Source organism: Amblyomma mixtum, chromosome 10, assembly GCF_055824585.1.
Source record: "Amblyomma mixtum isolate Tamu chromosome 10, ASM5582458v1, whole genome shotgun sequence".
Classification (NCBI taxonomy): domain Eukaryota; kingdom Metazoa; phylum Arthropoda; class Arachnida; order Ixodida; family Ixodidae; genus Amblyomma; species Amblyomma mixtum.
Window position 1 is genome coordinate 162,737,871 of NC_143021.1, and position 22,684 is coordinate 162,760,554.

Here is a 22,684-nt window from a genome sequence, read left to right on the forward strand (position 1 = left end):
ATCATTAGTTATAGTGATGAGCGGGACGTATTTGGCTACTAATTCTGACAGCTTTTCTCGGAAGAGAATCCAGTTATCATTGATTGACCTATCTTGAAAGAAAGGCAGTAGTATTTTGTCGGCAAACTCTTCGAGTTCGGTGTTAATAAGGGCATAATCAGCTCTGTTGTAATCGCGAATTTGCTTTCTTGTGACTCCAGTAAAGGGAAGCGGAATGTCAATAGTCACTTGAAGCAAATCATGGTCACTAAATCCATCTAAGTATGAAATGTTACCGACTGTTTCAGGGGCTGTTGTAAAGATGAGATCTAGTATATTGGAGCCACGGGTGGGCTTGGTAACTACTTGAAATAGGTTAAAATCTAAAGTCATGTTTAAGAATCTTAATGAGGCATTACATGTGGATGAGAGCTTTGTCCAATCAATCTGCGGAAAGTTAAAATCCCCAAATAGATAAGTGATACCGGCTGGAAAGAGTTCAAACGGAGTACGCGGAGTACAAAGCGGAGTAAATCAGGAGTACGCTCTACCAGCTGTGTATTACAAGAAAAACGTCCCAAGCCATGTTGGCTAGGATTTAGGAGATTATAGTTCGATAAATGTACCATAATGCAGCTAAGCAATGCATTTTTCATAATTTTGGTCTTACGCTAGTCAACGAAGCAGGTCTTATTCTGAAAGGAGTTATGGAAACCATTACTACGTATTCGAAGGACTCGAGCTAATCTCCAGTCATGCAGTAGAGTTTTATTTTTTGAAGCAACTGGGAGAAGCAATACCATTGCGTCTCTGCGCAAATTGTCATAATTGCTACAAGGATATTTACACACCAGTGCTTGGACCGACTGAGGGGGGGGGGGGGGGGCACAACAAATAACAGTGCATTCGTTGCAAGCAGTCGTCACTACAGTTATTGGAGTAGAAAAGTTCTGAAACGAAAACAGGTAACATATAGATACTATTTACAGATACAGAACACTATTTACACAAAGTGGAACAGCGTACAAATTCAGCAAAAATGAAGCGCAACGTTGCGATTTCTCACAAATCATGCATGGTAAACTCTATATCGGCGATCAAAAAATGCAAGTACCATTTAATACGAAGGAGAATCTTAGGCGCTTACCAACAGGTAATCGTTTTTTCACCTTTTCAGAGAAATTTTGATCAAGCCTCAGACCAACAGGAATTTTATTCCAAGCTACTGCATCAACATCCCATAAGTCGCTCACTATATACACTTCTAATAAGTTGAAGACTGAAATTGTTGAAGGCGAGGGTTCTAATGTATCGTAATGGACTGCTAAATAAGGAAAGAGGAAATGGATGATTGTTTCTAATTATGCTATGGTGCAACATGCCGTTTTTTCTTCCGGCATGTAATCAAATGCTTATAAACTAACCCAGCGAAACAACGGCTTACTGTGGGCGGCCACCGCTCCTCAAACTTCTAAATCTCATCCGCCCACCTAACTTTCTGCCACCTCCTGTTACGCTTGCCTTCTCTTGGAATCCACTCCGTTACCCTTAAAGGGCCACGGACCACCCCAGCTCAGCAGACACTCTCTACCTCTCTTTCAGCGAGCCTCCTCTCCTTCCACTCCCTCCTCGAAATTTTTCTCTCCCGCTCCTCGTCGAGTAGGCTCGGCAAGGCAAAATCACCCCTTCCTTCTCCGGTGTAAGCCGGAGGCGTGGTGTCTGTGGAGTGCGTCACAGGCGACGTCATGGCCCCGCCTTCAATAGAATTCTTTTCTTGGTTTTTGCATTTTCTCCGCACACTGAACGATCGAGAGGCGCGATCGGCTCGACCACCTAGACTTGTTAGCGAGCGCATCCTTTCATACATCTGTTTGTCATTCCCAGTTAACGAGCCACCTTTTCATTTTCTTTTTAGGCCTCCCCACCGTTTCACGAGCGGAGGGGCGGAAGTCGGTTGTGTTCGAAACACACGGCGAAGCGCGGACCCGGCAACCGCCCGTTTGCTTTTCTCCATGCGTGTTTGTGTTCTGTGTGTTTGTGTCTTTTCTCCGCTCCAAAGCATATGTCATTCATTGGAGTCAAGGCGTACGCAAGATGCACGAAAGATAAGCGGTATGTGTGCGGAGCGGTAAAGTGGGCGAGCGAGGGAAAGGCTCTGCTGCACTACTAATTAAAACCTTGTTTTGGGGGGCTCGCATAGAAGAAAAGAAACTGAGAAGGGAGCGCGCACGCAGAGCGTCTCGTGACGGGATCACGGCGGGGGGGGGGGGGGGGGGGGGGGGGAGGGGGGGGGCGAGCCAACTCTCTCAGTTTTACTGTTTTTTTACTTTTTATGGCTAGGGTTCAATGCTGTCGCCGCACGCTCCCTCCGCAGTTTTTTTTTTTTTGTTCCTTCATGCGGGTTTGTAGGCATGAGCCAGAACAGAAGGCGCTGCGGAAAGCGTTGTGCTAGGGTGCCTCGATGCCAGCGCTGCGCCCTCGATGCCAGCGCTGCGCCGTACAGGGTGGAGACACGACCTTCGTGGGCGCCATCTTGGGGCAAGCGCTGAAATGCGGGGCTACGGAGCGTCGGCCGGTATCCTTATTTAGAACGCGCTTTCGCTAGCAGGGTGAGCTGTATAAGGTTTCTGCATATATGCTCACAGTTCCGAGCACGTTTTGCTTAGTGATATAAATGAGAAAAGAGCTAGCGTTTGCTTACAAGCGGAGCTTTTAGAGCAAATGACCACTGTGCAGCTAGGACAGCACTTACTTTTTGGCCTCTCAGATGCTCTAAGCGGTTATTTTAACTGCAGTGACTGCTTTATAGAGCAATGCCTTTTGTACTGCCAGAATATGACGGAGTTTATAAGGTGCATGACATGCAAAAGGCTTTAACTGCGTCTGTTGATGCAGATGAACAACTAGTTGACGTTTTAGTCAGCCGCGCAGATCAAAAATATTTTGCATCGCAGTCGTCTATTGTAGACAGCAAAATAGACACAGCATAAAAAGATTATCCGTGATGAGTAGACCAAACTTTGACTCCTGCCACACGATGATGTACACAGCATTTTATTTCAAAACATCAACCGCTTGAAGCTACCTCTGGCTGCATGCCTAGGAGGAGACATCTCTTAAACAGTTTATTCAAGGTTTGTGCCAGCGACAGTTTTGCTGCCGTACCCATCATCCGATTCTTCTGGCTGGCTTAGCCAACTCAAGTAAATGCGCAGGCGCATCGTCACAAACCGCTCTAACAGTCTGTTCATAAGATTTGGGTGTTCCGCGCAATCAACCGCTGGAATGGGAACGGTTTGTTCGATAAGGCATTTAATGGTCTTCATTGGACTCTTCAAACGACAGATGTCTTTTTGTTCCGATAGGTTTTTAAAGAGACTTTCGCACGAAGAAACAAAGTCAAGAACTTGCTCGCTCACATATACAAGGTTACGGGCTCCAGCATTATATTCTTTCAACTGCACTAGGGTATGCTCCTCTCGTACCTCTTCAGAAAGAAGCATTCGTGTGCACGGGGCGCAGGACCTTGCGGAAAGCGCAAGGGGCCTTACCAAGAACCCGGCCAGATGAGCGACGATGTCGATTTCAGCTCTTGTCAATGACTCTATTGCTTCAATTTCATCACATGCTGAAGGTCCTTCGTGCACTTCAGCTTCGTGCTGAACTTCTTTGATTTCGGCCGAAAAAAAATCAACCAGGTAAGTGCTGTCATCGATGTCGTAGCCTGAAGTTTTCGGAACTTTGAGGAACTGGCTGACAGTTACAATCTTGAGTGCATTTTTTAGGTCGTATGAGCTCGGCACAGGTGAAATCATTCTGATGACCGAAAAAAGGTTTTCCAAACAATCTTGGACCATCCTCCCAGTCAAGACAAAACTGTACCGCCGTTCTTTCAGCAGAAAGATGTGCAGCTGCAGGACTACTGTTGTTGACATGAGCACCCCTGCCTGGCTTGGCTTCCACACTTTTTTTACTCCTATTCCCAAGCCTTCGATGACTTCCATTGTGAGTTTGAGATGTGCAATGGCTTCCTCATATTTATTCTCATTCTTCAAACTGAGAGCGACAGAGGGATGGCGAGCAGTCATTATTGTGAACCATTTAAAAATTACTCCAAAAAACCACGCAGTTGTTTCTGCTTCAGGTGGCAGCTTCCCGATTTCGATGTAATATCTAATCGCTGCTGGGGCTTCACGAAACAGCTGAACCGCTATCCCTACCTTCATTTTTGTAAAATGACCGTTAGATATGTGGATGTTGCTCAAGTTCGATGCGACCTGCAACTGGTCTGTGTCGAGTTTTAGAACAGCCTCCACATGCGCGATCGACACTTCATTGCTCGGCAACTTGAACCTTGCGACGATGGCATCGTTAAGATGCATCACATCTTTCCGCACCAAATGCCCTCTCAAATTTTTTAGCACATGCGCAGGGTCTGGCATGAAATACAAAACATTTTCGCTGTCACATGGATGTGGCACAGAACAAACAGTTACAGAACTGCGAGAACTCGACAGGTTCAGTGACCTCCACATGGAACGATTCGAACTACCCATGTCGCAAGTGACACATACCACGCGCAATGATATCTGGGTGCACAACTGTATTAAATGAAAGACAAAGTCTTTGAGCTTATCTCCACTGACAAACGCACCAGTGTAGTGATAGGCAATTACTTGCTTCCATCTGGTATTCAAACCACCTACCATGAAAACAAGGGCATGGTTGGCAGGCCTGTCACTTTCGGGGAGTGTGATCTTGCCAAGAAAGCAGTCACTGCTACGGTCCAGCTCCACACCTTTCCGAATTTCCAGCTCATCTAGGAAAAGGACGCAGTCCCTTTCAATCTCAGACATTGCAGCCACTTTGTCTTCCATTAAAGTTAGAATTTCTGTTAGCACACCAGGTAGGAAGGTTAAGTGTTGCAGTCTCCGGCACAGAGTCCTTCTAGATGGAAGCGGCTGCCCTTGTTCCAATAAAAGGTCGTAGCCGGCCGAACCACATGCAAACTTAAGCTGTAGAGCCTTCTTGATCGTGTTGGCACCCCAGGAGCAATTCTTCCGGTTTTTCTTTTCTAAGGCAGCCTTTTGGTCCTGGTTTAGGAAGCTCAAATTTGCAGTCAACGTTGTAAGGTTGTCTTCGAGCTGCTTTGTTCTTTTTGCAGCTTTTTTCAGCTTTTTGTTTGCCTGCAACAAACTTTCTTCTAACTGGCTGCGTTTTCTTTTTTCGTCTTGCAGCTCTTTTCGCAGCTCACTTGTGGACAACGAGAAAATGTCGATTTGTTCTCCTGAATCTTCACGCGTGTTTTCAGGCATCGCTAGGGTCTCTTCCTGGTCAGGTGGCGTCTCAGGTGTTGGCGAAGAGCCTTTTGTAGCGTCAGGTGTAGAACTACCAGGAAAAAGCCGCGGTGCAGGCGGCTTTCTTCGCTTCGGCTGAGCTGTTCGCGCAAGAAAGAAATTAATTCATCAGTACCTAAACATATCCGAGGCTCTAGTGCTCCTCAGATTATCTGATGCGGATACTAGGCTAGCAAGCCGAATGTGGGCAAACACTTACGTCTAAAATCAAACAACGTCGGGACAGCCGTTGACTTGAGGAGCCGCCGTCCATCCATTCTGTTGCCCTCAAACTGATCTTCCTCGAAGTGGCGCTAAAATGAGAGAGACGATAAAGCTGTCATTTCGCGCCTCTGGTCGTGTGCACGCAAACAAATGAGGTAATAAAAAAGCATTAAGGAAGCGGTACGATATTACAAGCACAGGATCACAAAGTATTTCTGTCGACGCCAACCAAGCGACAGCACTAATTCGGGTGTCGGACGGGCAAATTTAACTTCACTTAAATTTGGCTTAACCTTGGGCCGGTATTTGCGTGTTTAACAAAGGTGCACTTCGCCTCGCGATGTGTCATTGCATGGAGAAGAAAGAGCTGTATTCGGGATGAACTTCTGTACTGCATAGGCACCTTGCTTCCTCGCGACCGCTTTCTTAAAGCGACGGCCAGTTCACAATAGAAGTTTCTTCGCGACTAGTCGAATTGCCAGCCATATACTGTAAGCGACTTAATTTTCGCGAGGGCCTAACTTTTTCGTTCGTTGCGAATCGCAAATACCTCGAAAAATTATTCCCGTGAATAATTTGAGAAAAGGAAGGTGAAGGGGCCTATTATTTGTGCTGCGCAGAATTTAGCACTTGCGAAAAGACCACTTGCAAAATTCTAGGACGGCTGACTCGTAGGCAGGTTTTTGCAACCAAAACTCCCTGTTCATAGACTGCATTTTCACTTCCTACTCTTGCCACAAAAGTGGGTAGGTAGCACGTGGGAGGTTCACCCGTCAGCCTCTATTATATTCTTTTTTGAAAAGAAGAGAGGGGAATGCTCCTTAATCTGCGTGAACCGGAAGCCTCGACGGCTGCTACCAGCTTTCAAGGTCGAGTGTAAAGGGCAGCTGTTGAAAGAGTACAATGGCGCATTCCTTCGACAAATACCGGGCTCCACCTGCTTCACGTGTTTTCACCGCGGCTCTGAACAAAAAAAAAAATGTGCGATCGCGAGAGAGTAAAGATAATCGTGAGACACTCCGTGAATGATACGGAAGTTGAGTGTAGCTCACTGAAAGTGAAAAGACGCAATGATCCACATATTTAGCTTGTAAGCCTTCACATAACTGGTAATTCAAAATGTTCCGCCTCAAAAACAAAGCGCGCTACTTCCAATGCCAGGCAATGCGATGCAACACGTGCTGTACTCACGTTTCTAACTAGGCTTCGAGCTGCAGCTTTGAAGGCACACAAAAATTCCTGTTGCGCACCGTGCGAGATTGGTGAACAAGGCAAAAACATATATTCATACCGCAAAAAGTCAGTGCTTACAAGCGGATGGGCGAAGCGGTGTGGTATAATGTTATTCCTACTGAAAGCACATAACTGTGAGCGATGTTTAGAAAAATATCTAAAAGCTTTAGCGCAGACAACGACCACTAGAAAGACGGCACACAAACACAAGCGCTTGTGTTTGTGTGTCTCTCATCTTCCTCGTGGTCTGTGTCTGTTCACGCTAAATTTTTTTACATTATCTATATGAACAAACTAGCCAAAAAAAGAAGTTTTAATGATGCATAAAAACAGCACAGACATTGTGGCTTACCTCGCAGATCTTCGCGTTGTCATTCGCCTTCCAGTTCTCACGCTTCACTTTCGCCTCCCATATTTTTCTCCGTCCCTCATCCCGTGGAAAACGAAAACATCGTGCTCCTTTCTTCGCCGAGCCGGCACACAACGGAACACAACACCCTGGCATGCTATTTTTCTTGAATTAAAGCAGTTCATCAGCCCAGAATCCAGCGCAAAACACAGCTTCGAACCCTCCACAGCAGCGGCACGAAAAGCGACTTGCCCCAAGATGGCGAGCGCGGAGAAGACGGCGGCGCGGCGCTTGCCAAAGCGTGTCACCACCCTGGACGGCGGGCGGCGCTGGCATCGAGGCACCCTACGTTGTGCAGACGACGCGACGCCAAGGCTACGCCCAACCTTCTCCCGTCAGTCAGAACGATGCACCAATGGAGTGCCTTTAGCGAAAGTAGCCCCCCCTGACGTCAGCGGGGTGCAGAGTAGTGGGCCGGGCCCGTTTTTGAAGGAAGGAAAGAACGAACGGGCTTTGATTTGAATTTTCGCAGCTTTTCGGGGCGCGCATGGCTCTAGTATTTTGCAGAGGTTATCTTCGATGCCTCATCTATGCAGTGGGCTTGTTTTTCAAAAATGTCCGGACCCTGGTCAGTGGCCCTTTAAGGACCAGCGGTTAAAAAGCGTACGTTGTTGGGCTAGTCGGTCAATCATGGTGAATACAAGGGGGGTACTGCGCACAAAAAGACAAGGACAAGAAGATAACACAACAAGCGCAGACTCGCGAGTCTGCGAGTCAGTCGCGAGCCTGCGCTTGTTGTGTTATCTTCTTGTCCTTGTCTTTTTGTGCGCAGTACCCCCCTTGTATTCACCAGCGGTTACCTTGCCTTCGCATTACATGCCCCTGCCTATTTCTTAGACTTGATTTCGACTAGGATGTCGTTAACCCGCGTTTGTTCTCTCACTCACTGTGCACGCTTCCGGTCTCTTAACGAGCTGGTAAAAGGGCGTAACACCCAGAGTCTACCTTAGAGCTACGACAGTAGTTTGATATTTGCAATGTAAATTGCTGCAAATAAAATACCTAGGTTTGTGCCAGTTGTTTTTCAGGAGTGCACCACCATTAATAACCGATTTAATTGCTGTGTACTGTTTAGGGTTTTTTGGATCAGTGAAATACCATGTATTTACTTTTCCTGGTGTTAATAAATTTGCTACAACTGACAATGCTAATTGAGCAGCGAGACGAAACATAGAGACACAAATGAAAACATAGTGGCTCAAAATGCGGCTTAACGTACATTATCTTGACTAAAGATATCATTTTTCAAAGCAGATATGAAGCTATGGTCGTTGCCCTTACGCTTCACGAAAAAAAAAAGTCCTTTGGTAGCTCTGACAAAGCCATCGCGTGGAAAAGAACGACATAAGTTCTTAGCTACGCCGGGACTGCATTTAAGTTCAGCCGCCGCGGTGGCTAAGTGGCTATGGTGCTCGGCTGCTGACCCAAAAGACGCGGGTTCGATCCCGGCCGCGGCGGCTAGAATTTCTTTGGAGGAGAAATTCTTGAGGCCCGTGTACTGTGCGATGTCAGTGCACGTTAAAGAACCCCAGGTGGTCGAAATTTCCGGAGCCCTTCACTACGGCGTCTCTCATAGCCTTAGTCGCTTTGGGACGTTAAACCCCACAAAACCAAACCATTTAAGTTCAGCTTTCTCTCTGCACGGCCAAATACCCCAGCGGAGTGAACGCATTGCATTTGCACGTCTGGTATACTCGTCTGTTACACTCGTGTCTCGGTAGACTCGTGGCTCCACCTGTCGCAAATTTTTGTGGCCGACGTGCCTGTGGCAGCAGTGCGGCTGCTCACGCCACTTGGCAAAACATCTGCGCTAAATTGCTCACGGGAGATCATGAACAATTGCGGAATTCCTTCTTGACACCTGTAGTCGCAAAGCCAGTGAGCGGCGGCGCACCGTTTTCCCATCGGGCTATGAAAACGAGTCAATCGGCCTGTGGTAAGGGTGCGCACGCATCGTTCTTCATCGCTTCGATGCCAATCCAGATGCTGTCATTTGTACAAGTTTGGGCCGAAGAGTAAGCTTACAATGGCAATTAAAATTTGTAATATTGTCATGTACATAAATCTACTCGGTATTTGATATCAGTGTCAAGAAGGTCGAATAGTACGTCACGGACGATAAGCAAGACGAGAAGGATGACACAACCAGAGCATATAGAAGGTGGCCGTCTCCTGGAAAATGTGCACGGGGGAGGAGCAGTCTTTGTTTATGTTTCTTCACGGATGAAAAACCAGTTTGCATTGGTCAATAAATTAGGAAGTAGTACAGGAACGTCTTTCTGTCATTTCAGCAGGTTTGCGAGCTGCACAGTAAATTAAAAAAGGGGCTGATGTAGTTTAGCTGAGATGGTGAGGTGGAAGCTGGCTAAGCCCTGCACAATTATTTTCTTCCTGGTTGCAAGCGCAGGTGCAGCGCAGGTGCACCGCAGGAGCATCTGAGTTGGACGTGGTGTGCACTACGTTTAGAAAAGACCACATGTGCTTATTTTCTCTTACGATTATTTTATGAAAAGCGAAATCAATGTTTACTTTTGAACATTCTGTATAAATTAGACTTTTTAATTTCACTGAAGCGGCATCATTCTTTTTGGTCTCCTCCAGGATAGTAAATCCCGCGACGAAATCGTCACGACGCCGATCCAAAGCAGCGTAGCGACGGACCGAGGCGGCTTTACTGCCGTAGTGGTGCTCGAAGTGCGCGAGCCATCCGCAAGGCGGCGCGGACAGTGTCGCCAAGGGGCAGGTCGGAAGGAGCCCCGCCCACGACCCACGCCACCGTGAGTGCATCCACTGCTGCTCAGCCCTCCACTTCCGCTCTCGTCTCTCTGCGGTCAGCGCGAAGTGTTTCCGCGGCATCGCTGCAAACGAACAGGATGCGCCTCGCGGCCATCGTGCGTGAACTGCCGCCATTAGAAATCCGGTTTTAAGGCGAAAGCCTTTAATGCCTCATCGTTGTCGACCGAAGGTTGCCAGCAGAGGTGTCACGCTTTTCGGTTGGTCGAAATGGTTATGACGCCAGAGTGCGCGGATTCGAAGTAATGTGGTCACCCACTAAAACCCCTCGATAATTTGAAAGTAGCGACACTCTCCTCCACTCCGGCGTTTTCCTCCTCGAATATCTTCGCCCGCCGGCTGCGCGCGCTGCACACGGCACGCTTTTTTGGCCATCGCTCGCTCGCCGTCCGGGCAGTTGGCTGACACATGCGCGCGCTCTTAAGTTCGCGCTTTTTCCACGCTCTGTTATTGAATGCGTGCAGCCTATTAATGCGTAATAATCTCCCTCATTGCACGCGTTATCGATGAAAAGTGAGACCCAAGTTCAGAAAGAAAAGCGGGTATTGCATGCGAATGTATGTGCATTGTATGCATCAGCCGCCGCTATTACAGCACGTCGAGCGGAACCATGAAGTGAAAACAATAACACGCATAACGACGCAAAATGATCAGTGAATTAAGTGAGATTGTCAGCTTTGTGATGCGCTTGCATGCAGTTTCAGTATGCACAGTCGCTTGGAAGAAATGTACAGTACCTCGCAGAGGTGGAAAGTCTTCGTCGGGGTAAAGTTCCTGCGGCCGATGTTGTGCAGCCACTTTTTTCTTCTAATGCTGTCTTTCTTGCCGCTCGGAATCGCGAAAAGAACAAAGCCTTTTGCACTGAAATGCGCAGCAACTCGGCATAGTGCTGCACTAAAAGAGCGCGAATAACGCGAAGTGCAAGCGCGCAATGCTATGGAGCTCGGTCGTAGCAGCGGTGGCTGCCTAAAAAATGGCGCCGACGAAAAATGAAAACACAAAAAGAGCGAACTTTTCGCGCGCTTTTCCCGGAGAACTCCCGCGGAGCCAATCACCGTTGAGAAAAGCGCCGATGGGAGAGGTGAGAGAGGAGGATCGGCGAGGGTGCGCGGCGCGGCGGCATAGTTCCCAGAAAGACATTTCTTTGTCACCCATGAATGCCTGACGCCTCCTTTTGGAACACACGAGAGCTAATAAAATAGTTGTCCGCTCCGACAGGGCGTGTAAGGCGTCCGTGGGTGACCACATTACATATCTCATTACTGCGAACGGAGCCAATGGTACAACCGAACTCATCGAAGCAGAGAGTCGTCCTAAAGAAGCAGTCCAGGGCGGGGTCCTGGTGCGATACCCAGCAAGACCTGCATCAAATATTACGGGGGGGGGGGGGTGCGAGGGGGAGGGGGGGTTAGCCCAGCAGCAGATGGGACAGGCCGCAGTCAGTACGAACACCAAAACAGTGTCACCCAAAACACTAGCTGCAGCGTCCTCGTCGTCGTCAACTGCACAGCGTGAAAACGTCCTCTTCGCTTCGCGACTGTGCACCGTAACAATATCAGTTTTCAGAATTTCGAAAACATGGTTACTCTACGCGCTGTGTCCGAACAAATTTTGGCTATTTCGATGAGTTACGTGTATTGGAGAGGTTTCCTTGCCTGGAAGCTTACTTAAAGCGCATGTATTTTGGCGCCTTGTAGACAAAATTTTTTGGGTCACAGCGCTGATGGAACCCGTGGTTTCGAGATTATAAAAACTGATCTAGATATTACTTAAGCTGGGCTATGCACCCCTTAATCATTAAGCAGCCCAATAGTAATAGTTAAAAAGTTAACTGCTCGAAATTAAACAACCTGCTAGTGAGCAGTTCTTTAACATCGCTGACAATGCTATGCCGAAAAAAGCGCTCTTCTCACTCAGAAAGTCTAATTTTGGCAATTGTTTAAACTCTTAGGTTAAGGACCCTGTATATTTGAGTTGGAACATGGTGGAAAAACACTCTTTATTCTAACCTTTCGACCATGTTCTGCACCTCGTCAGAGTCACACACACACACACACACACACACACACACACACACACACACACACACACACACACACACACACACACACACACACACACACACACACACACACACGCACACGCACACGCACACACACACACACACACACAACACACACACACACTCACACCCGCACGCACGCACGCACGCACACACACACAAATGTTTTTATTTCAAATGTCATTAACCCGTGTTTGTTCCTTCACTCACTCTGCCGGCTTCCGGTCTCTTACTGATGCACCAACCCCCGCCCCCTCCCCCCACTTCTGCCCCATGGGTGAACACCGCTAAGATACAACTGTTGTATAAATTTATTCTTGCGGGATATTGGTGAACTGCCATTAATGATCTGAGAAAACCTGCCATATGCGCACCAACCCATCCTCAGTTTTCTTGTTGTTTCCCTCCCATGATCTGGATCAGTGGCCACTACGTATCCCCTGACCACTTCGACACCTCGCTACCAGTTGTGAACTGCTCTTCCTTTGCGAGACTGTTGAACATTACTGTGGTTTTCTGCATGTTAATTTGAAGACCTACTGTTCTGCTCTGCCTGTTTAACTCATTGCTCATGATTTGCAGCTCATCTCCTGAGTGACTTAGCAAGGCAATGTCATCAGTGATTCGCAAATTACTTAGGTATCCTCCATTAACTCTTATCCCAAACTGTTCTCAATCCAGGCCTCGGAATACCTCCTGCAATTAGGCGGTGAATACCTTTGGCGAGATCGTGCCTCCCTGCCAGACAGTCTTTGGAATTTTATTGCTTACTTTATGAAGTAGTATGGTAGTTGTGTGGTTGTTATAGATATGTTCCACTATTTTCACATAAGACTCTTCTACACCGTGATTGAAAATTGCATGTGTGAGTGCTGAGGTTTCGACTGAGTAAAATGATTTCTCGTAATTAATGAAGGCTATATATAGAGACTGTTATATTCAGCACATTATCTCCTTCACTTCGTGAAAACGTACGTCCAAAGATCGTTTGTTGCTGCAGCGTGATAATTTTAACACAAAAAATCGCGATACAGACGAAAGAAATAGAAACTGCTAATGCTCGACCGCTTCTGGACGTACTCTTCTGATCGGGAACAGTCCGGAAGCAGTTTAATTTTTTAGATTGATGTGCAGTATTATATTATTATTTGAAAGACGTCACGATACATTAGTACAGTTAAGGAGGGGAAGGAGGGGCAGTTTCCTTCTTTTCTTTGTAACCATGTCCGTGCTACTGTCAAGCGGACCAAGAGAAAGAAGGTTCGAAATGATTAATGACGCCAGCCGTTGCCATAGAGCTGCAACACCTCCGTCCCACCCTTGCCGCGTGCCTCGCTTACAAGGGAGGTGGAGCAGGAATGAAATCGCTTGGCTTGCCTGCCGTTCGACAGGAAGGATTTTTTTTTTACTTTTGTTTGGTCGCTCGCTTTTCGCAGCGCTATGCGTAGGATTTGTGCCGCTTCGAAGGTTTTCACGGTGCCGTCGGTTTGCCGAGAGTATAATCGTTTGAGCACTGCTCTTGCTCGGGGCGTTCGCGGTGCTAGAATTAAAGAAAGCACAGCAGAGACAGTGTGCTTAGGTTGTAACAATCGTGCCCCAATCATTAGCACCTTGTTTTGTGCTTGGCCTGAAGAATTATGTGCTTGAAATTGTTTGTACCATCCTTTCTCTGCGCTGTAATTTCCGCCATAAACAAACCTTCTGTCAGATTAGAAAGATCGATGTTTGCAAAGCGAATTAAGCTGCACACTGGTGCAATAATTTACCAGGAACGTAAAAAACTGAACCTCGGTACACAACGCGGTATCGAGCCAAATTGTTGGAGACGGCGGCACCACCAGTTCCCGCAGCTTTTGCGAGTGCCGCCCGTGTTTGTGAACACGACGACGTTGGTCTAGTTCCTGTTTTTCGGCGCGAACTACAATCGCTGTCTGCAGCCCCGAGCAGCCACACTTTGTGCAAGCGGCGAGTGGCATTTCTCTGCGTAATTAAGGGATGCAAGGCGTTTATATTGACTCCCAGACATGAACCAGTCGCGAAATGACATTGTCTACGTATGTGGCACGAGTTTGAGTTTATTTCGCAAACCTTGTATGCTATGTTGAGAGGAAGCGGGTTAAAAATTTGTTCATTTCTTCTTTATTTCTTTTATTTGTTCTTCACAACATGACATACAGATTGTGAAAGGGGACAAGAAGAAAAGCCGCTTTGTTACGGCTTGAAAGAAATTTTGGTCCCCTCTGGCATCGATGGCGACGAAGCAACACATTTAGAGAAGCAAACGCATGACAATTTCCAAATGACACCATGGGAAAAATTCAAAATACAATTCAGCAAGAAGTTCCTCATAAATGCACCTATAATACAGGAGAAGCAAAGCGTCGTGGCAAAGTTCTGGTTATGAGTATCGAGCGTGCTGGCTAATTGGAAAAATACAAGTAAATTTAAAAAAAAAACAACTCCTTGAGGTGCCGAAACTTTGGTCATAAAACTTCATCAAACAGCTTGATTACTTCACTTTCCCACAAAATGGGCACCATACACGACAATCAGGAAGGAATCTGTACATATCGAAGGGATAATAAAGAATGTTTTCAGGCACGGTTCATAGTGTATGGGTGTCTAACGTCCCAAAGCGGCTCAGGCTATCAGGGACGCCGTGGTGAAGGGCTACGGAAATTTCGGCCACCTCAGGTTCTTTAACGCGCACTGACATCGCACATTACACGAGCCGCTAGAATTTTGCCTCCATCGAAATTAGACCGCCACGGCCGGGATTGAATTCACGTCTTTCGGGTCAGCAGCCGAATGCCGTAATTGCGCCAGCGCGGCGGTTGTTCCATACAATTTCAGTGATACCGTATTCTGTGCCTCAGTCGGTGTCATAATTTTTGTCCACCATCAGTACACTGCCTGAGCCTTTCCTAACTGGCAGTGCACTCTATTTATGCAAACATTATCTTTGTTATTATATTTCCAGAACAAAATCTTTCGCCCGTAGAGCGGGTCAGTACAAAAGGTACAAAAGAAGGGAATAAAAAATAACAAAGTCAGTCCAAGAGGCCATATGCGGTTCAATAAAATAAAATACAACATTAGATACATTGAAGAAATGGTTTTCCAAGAGCGTGACTAGAGGACAGGGAAATTACTGCAGGAAGGCAGTTCTAATCCGGACAGGCTGGGAGAAAACACTGCATGTACGTGGGTTGCTGTACTTACAAAAACGTGTTCTAATAAATGACTCCCTGCCTGTATTGAGCAGAATTGTTTGAGGATCGCGAAAGCAGGTATGTTTAGTTCGCGTGATAAGCTTTCAGGCATGATTATAAAACGGGACATTTTAAACGATGGCATATGGGTAGGTGGTATGTGAGTCTAATCTGCTCTATTTGTTCTAAATATACCTAATGTCTTTTCTTTGCACCGTATTAAGCTGAGAAGTGTATCTGAAAAGAGTTAACCGTTGGGTTAGTTGATATTCTTGCATGGCATCCATCTTTTTTAGGGCAAATGACAGGACATCAGTAACGAAGAGAAACACGAAAGGTAATCACAGCTAATAAATGCGTTCGTCTTCCTTTCTTATATATTTTGCGCTAAAGAGATGAACGTGATATCAAGCTGCGAATATCTATACATAATTTTTTTACGTAAGGATTCCATAAAATTTATCATTCTCGAACTTATATCGAATAGATATTTTAAGAAGGTACAGATATTTTAAGAAGGTATAGATATTTTAAGAACGTAAGCTGACTAAGAGCATATCTCAGATTCTGCCTAAGTTTCCGCAGTTTTTTTAGAAAAGGCCAAGGAAAAAATACATGTAATATGACAAAAAATAAACATAATGAAGAAGAGAGACGACACGATGTATTCGCGCTCTTCTTTTTGGTTGCAGTGCAGGCTCATATATACTATTTCTACTTTTTTCAACGCCCACACTACTGAATGCTCTTTTCTGTTACGTCGTACCAATCAGGTCATAGTGGTACCGTTGTGGTTTTTTTCTGTAATATGAGCCGTCCATCTTAATTTGGTTGTTGATGCAACCCCTAGATAATTATGCTCAACCTCCGGGGTTTGTTCACGGAGAGCTTCTTTTTATCGTTTGACCTGATGGTTACACAATCGGAACTGTGCTGCACGGCACAAAGCACGCTGCACAGTGTCGTCAGGCCTTTCTTCTCACCCGCACAAAGCGAGTAGCAAACGAAAATTCCCAAGCTTTTTCACCGCTGTATATTCTGAACTCAGTATCGACAAGAAATGTATCGAAGTCGCCGTGGTTGAGTGCGTTCGTTATTGTGCTCTATCCGTCGACCTATATTTTTAATCGAATATCACTAAAATTAACCTATAGCAATTCACTGGATACCGCACCATGTGGGTATGGGATAGAACCTGAGAGAGAGCGAGCTTCCCGGCGCTTATACAAATGTGGGACCTCTTACTCCACTACCCAGCTCCTCTGGGTACGCCGGCTCATTGGACGAGCACCTTAACCACCGAGACACCGCGGAAGGCGACAGAATGTAGCGCCCACAATGCTCACTAATCACGGAGTTACATGGCGCGCTGTTCAAGACGCTTCCTCTCACAGCAATAAACGCACACTAAAAATTTGCATTGGCTTAGCTCTGCGGCGCCAGGATATACGTAGTGTGAGGTGAGGGCGAGGTGTCCACATCTCTGTGGACACCTGAACCAGAGGGAAGGCGGATAACTGCCCTCTTGGAACAGTGAACACCTCAACCGTGCTTTACGGTAAGTGGCTCCAAAAATAATCAGCACTGTCGGAGCCAGCAGTGCATCAGAAAAGCAACTGGTCGATGCAGTTCTTGCGATAGCAAAAAATGAGGGCCACCTGTCATGCAATGGCAATGCAGCTCTCGTCATCGTTAATGTGCAGTAGTATCAAAAGCCCAGCTTCGCTCGGAAAAGATCAATAATGGATCACTCCTGAGCGTGCAGACAAGATAACCGCTAGTCCATAAGGGTAACTAAGTGGAATCCAAGAGAAGGCAAGGTAACCGCATTTGTGTCCCCTAATGGGCTGTACGAATTTAGTGTCATGCCTTTTGGTCTCTGTAATGCTCCGGTTACTTTCGAGCGCATGATGGGCGCCATACTGCGCGGACCGAAGTGGAAGCCGTGCCTCTGTTATCTGGACGACGTCGTGATCTTTTCTCCTTACTTTGAGACTCATCTGTCCCGGCTGCAGCACGTCCTAACCAGCATTAAGGACGCGGCCCTTCAGCTCAACTTAAGGATAGTGTCGATTTGCTGCTCGTGAACTGGCACTTTTAGTCCCCGTTGTGTCCAAGGAGGGCGTCCGTCCCTACACCGCCAAACATCGTGCTGTGACAACGTTTCCCAAATCTACTTGCATTAGGGAACTGCACAGCTTCCTACACTGTTCCTATTTTAGACGTTTTATTCGCCACATTGCCGCCATTGTTGCCGCTTTAACTCAGCTTCTCGGCAGCGACCTGTATTTTTCGAGTTGGTCGCCTGCATGCAACTAGGGCTTGCGCGAACACATTGCGCAATCTCCTCACGGCACCACCCATCTTGCGGCTCTTCGGCCCGCAAACTCCAACCAAAGTACTACACACGAAGGCTAGTGGCAGTGGCCTCGAGGCTGTGCTCGCCCGGCGCATTTGAGGAATACATAGCCGCCGCGGTGGCTCAGTGGTTATGGCGCTCGGCTATTGACCCGAAAGACGCGGGTTCGATCCCGGCCGCGGCGGTTGAATTTCTTTGGAGGAGAAATTCTAGAGGCCCGTGTGCTGTGAGATGTCAGTGCACGTTAAAGAACCCCGGGTGGCCGAAATTTCCGGGAGCCCTCCACTACGGCGTCTCTCATAGCCTTAGTCGCTTTGGGACGTTAAACCCCATAAACATAAATACATAAACGTAGTTGCTACACCATCCGCGCCCTAGCCGAATCCAACTACTCCGTGATGGAAAAAGAGTGCTTGGCGGTTTGGTGGGCCTCTGGCAAGTTTAGACCTTATCTCTATCGGCGTTCTTTTGACGTGGTCACCGACCAACACGCCTTTCTTGGCTCTCTTCGTTAAAGGATCCCTCCGGCCGCCTGGCTCGATGGGCCGTCTCCAAGAACATAAGATCCACGTCGTCTACCGGTCAGGCCGCAAGCATCGGGACGCTGATGTCCTATGTCGCTCCCTGCTACCGGCCGAGATTGCCAGCCTCTCCGCCTGCGAATCCACTGTGCCTTCGCTCACCTTCTGCGACATGCCTTCTGAGCAGCGTAAAGATCAATGAACTGCCTCTCATCCCAACTTTCTATCCGCTCCATCTACGGTTCCGGCATCACAAGCCCTCTGGTGCCAAGCTTCGCATTTTGCAGTTCGTAATAATCCGCTTTATCGGCGTAACTATAACTCTCATGGACCGAAATGGCTTCTCGTCATTCCCCGACAACTACGGTCCCAAACCTGCGCCTGTTTCCACGCTGACCCGCAATGGGTATATTCGCATCCATCTCCGGTACTACTAGAGCGGCATGTATAACTTCATCCTCAACCACGTCCGCTTCTGCCCGACCTACCAGCGCCGTAAGCAACTGCCTCAGCACGCTGCCGGCGAGTTGCAGCCACACCGCTGTCCGCCTCGCCCCTTCGACCGTCTTGGCATCGATTTATACGGCCCTCTGCCGTACACCGCTGATGGCAACCGCTGGGTCATTGTTACCATTGATCAGGCGACTCGGTACGCCGAAACCGCCGCGCTCCCGGCTGCTACGGCTCGTGATGTGGAGTCCTTCATTTTGCAGTGCTTCATACTTCGTCACGGTGATCCTCAAGAACTCCTCTGTGACCGAGGACTAATCTTCTTGTCTGACGTCGTTAACGATCTATTCGCCAAGTGCCATATAATTCACTGGACTTGTACAGCCTGCCATCCCCAAAACAATGGTCGAAGCGAACTATTTAGTCGCACTCTGGGCGAGATGCTGGCCATGTACAGTCGGGGACAAAAGTCTCTCGACCTTGTGTCTCGTCAAGGAAGATGATATCTGCTATAAGTCGCCGGCTGACGACTACACTTACGGAGGAGACAGAACATGATTTTGACTTTCACCTTAACAATTGTGGTCTTCAGCCGCCGGCTTATAAATGAGCTCTCGGCTTCGTTTACGAAACACGTGGTCCAGAGACTTCTGTCCCCGACTGTACGTTGCTGCAGCCACACGAACTGGGACCTCGTTCTACCTTATGTTACGCACGCCTACAACACTGCTACCGTACCCACGACCAGTTTCTCCCCATTTTTCATGCTTTACGGTCGGCATTCATCCGCTCCCACTGACACAGTTCTCCCGTAACGCCGTGCCTCCTCTACTGTTTCTGAAGCTGACCAGCACGCAGTAGACTGCCGCCAGATTGTACGGTCTCTGACAACAGGAACTCAGGGGCGCCAAAAACACCACCATGACGAAGACCAGCTTGACACGGCTTTCCCAACCGGCTCAGTCGTCTGACAGTGGATCCCCTCCAGGGCTGCCGGCCACTCCGAGAAACTTTTGAGATACCATGGCACTTACCGCGTCCTGGAGCGCACATCCTTAGTCAACTACATTAATGAGCCCCTCACACCGACTTCCGATGTCCGCAGACGTGGCCGCGAGACTGTGCATGTTTAACGACTCAAGCCGTAATACGACCCAGCTGTGTTGTCGGCACCATGAGTCGCCAAGGTGGCTCCTTTCTCCCCGGGGCCATTGTGGAGAAGGGCATTTGCTTGCTATACATATATAGTAAGGGCTGCAGACTTCACGGACGACGTTCATTCCGACCAACTGCCAGAGACGCGCCCCGAGCGAACCCCAGCGAGTACGATGACGATGGCTATTAGCAGGTGAAAGAGAATGAAGTCGCAGCCAGGTAGGCGAGAACGACGAAGGCGCATAGAGGGCTCACACTAACTCCCCGCGCGGTGGAGAGGGTGCCATAGCGCAGTACGATGGATTGTAAAAAGAAGGTGGCAACTTCGGGCGCCGAGCCATCAGACAAGACTGTGGTCTTGGCGTAGCGTGTTAGATGGTCGATGGCAGTCATTATCCGACGATAGCCTCATGTAGAGAGAAGAAGCGGGCCATAGAAGTCGACGCCGACGACGGCGAACAGCGCGGCGGGGCATGGTAGAGGCTATAGATGTCCAGCGAGCGGTGAACTCAGCCTTTTTCGGCGCTGGCAGAGCGGGCAAGATGCGACGTATTTAGCGACGCTGGTGGAAAGGCCAGCCCAGAAGAGACGGCTCTTGACGTGGTCATAGGTTTTGTGTGGTTTAGTTTATAGGGGTTTCACGTCCCAAAGCGACTCAGGCTTTAAGGGCCGCCGTAGTAAGGTGTTTTGGAATTTCGGCCACCTGGGGTTCTGTAACGTACACTGACATCGAACAGTACTCGGGCCTCTAGAACTTCGCCTCCATCGAAATTCCACCGCCGCGTTCCGTGAAGTGGTGATCCGTGGCGACCATGAAGTGGCGGCCGGTAAGACAGCGGCAGAATTTATGAACTGCCCAAACAACGGCAAGGCATTCTTGCTCAGTGACAGTGTAGTTACGTTCCGCAGGTGTCATAGTACGGCTGGCGGACGCATTAACTCTTTCGCGAGAAGTACGATCACGCTGCAGAAGAACAGCACCAAGGTCGTGACCGCTAGCGTCAGTGGGTAGAACGATGGGAGCACCATCGTCGAAGTGGCCAAGGACAGGGTATGAGGTGAGAGCTTGCTTCACGGCTTGAAAAGTGCTTTCGCATTGCTGAGACCAAATGAAAGCACTGTGAGCGGTGAGAAGGTGATGAAGTGGCGTGGCAGTGATAGTGAAATTTGGTATAAACCATCGAAAATAAGAGGACAGTCCGAGGAAACTACGCAGTTCTTTAGTCTGCTGGGGACCAGCGAAGTTCAGGACAGTGGCGAGTGTGTCAGGGTCGGGACGAATGCCATCTCGGCTGACGAAGTGGCCCAGGATTTTGATTTCCGTCCTGGCGAAATGACAGTTTTTGGTATTGAGTTGATGGCCAGCAGAAGTGAGGCAAGCGAGCACTTCATCGCGGCGGCGTAAGTGTTCACGAAAGGTCGCAGAGAAAATAACAATGTCGTGTAGGTAGCATTAGCAGGTTTTCCATTTCAGGCAGCTTAGGACTGTATCAATCATGCGTTTAAAAGTAGTTGGAGTGTGACACAGTCCAAACGGCATAACCTTAAATCAGTAAGGCCCTTCAGGAGTAGCGAACGCGGTATTTTTCTTGTCTGCTTCATGCATGAAAATTTGCTAGTGACCAGTACGAAGATCTAGGGTGGAGAAGTATTCAGCTCCCTGGAGAGAGTCGAGGGAGTCATCAATCCGGGGCATAGGGTAAACGTCGTTGCGGGTGGTTTTTTTGAGGGCACGGTAATAAACACAAAAGTGCACGGACCTATTCCAGCGCACTAACCAAAACCACCGGGGAAGACAAGAGACTGGCTGGAGGACGAATAATGTCTCGGCGGAGCATATAACTCACATTCTCCTCTATGACTCTATGCCTTTACGTTCAGATAAAGGAACGCGGTACGGGCGGCGGCTAACAACCGAGGTAATTTCGATAAGATGCGGTGCTCGGCAACAGAAGTGTTGCCCAGGGTAGGAGAAGTCACATCAAAAAAGCCCCGGTTCTTCTGAAGCAAGTCCAGCAACTCTTGCCATTACGACGCAGGGAGGTTTGGATTTCAAGCAATGCAGAAAGTTGGACGATTTGGTAATACATGTTGAACTTAGCAAAGCGCAATAAAAAGACAGGGACAAGAAGAAGAAGAAGCACGCAGGACATACGCTTGACATCAACTAGTTCTTTACTCGGGAAAAAAAACACATATATACAGATACATAGAGGGCGGAAACAAATTATTAACCAAACAATGAATCGGCTTTATCACAAGTGTGTTTAGCGTGAACAGGTATCAAGGTAAGCAATTTCCTTGCGTGATAAGGTCAGGGAAGGAGTGCTGATACAATTTTCAGCTTTCTTTACAATGCGATAAGCCTCTATAATTTCTCTGTCAAGCCTCTTTCTTCCTTTACCGCACGTGCGTGAGGCATTGAACTTCGGCTCATTTGCTTTACATTTTTTACATGACTTGCAGTGTTCTGCTAGGTGCCCATCCGTTGCTACAGCTTGCACAGCACGACGGTGTTCCCTCAACCTATCGTTCAGGCACCTGCCTGTCTGGCCAATGTACGACTTCTTGCACGAGAGCGGAATCTCGTAGACCACCCCTGTGACGCAGGTTGTGAAACGGGTGGCATGCTTCGTTGTGCACCCAGGATGGTCATTCACCTCGTTGACAGCTCGACACGTTTGTGAGAGCTTATTGGGCGCTGAAAACGCGACGGATACCCCGACCACTTTTTTAAGCCGGTGCGACACGTTGTATATGTAGGGGATCACCGCCGGATGCCTCGTCTGGGGAGCCTTTTCTTTTCGCTTCCCAGAGTTTAGCTCCTTCACTAGGCTTTCCACCACAGAGGCGATGATTTCTTGTGGGAAACGAGCCCTTTTCAGGCGCTGTGACTGCATGTGCACACTGGCCGAGATTTTATGCTTACACGATCGTGTAAGCATAAAGT

The 22,684-nt window shown here is 48.1% G+C and overlaps 1 protein-coding gene across 1 annotated transcript in view; it reads left to right on the forward strand.

The window, feature by feature from the left end:
* The window catches only part of LOC149327565 (protein stum homolog), a 246,846-nt gene that overhangs the window by 28,225 nt on the left and 195,937 nt on the right, over positions 1-22,684 (forward strand). The window contains exon 3 of the mRNA XM_089565153.1: positions 9,784-9,959. The gene's annotated coding sequence lies outside the window, so the exon portion shown is untranslated. The remainder of the gene's footprint in view (positions 1-9,783; positions 9,960-22,684) is intronic.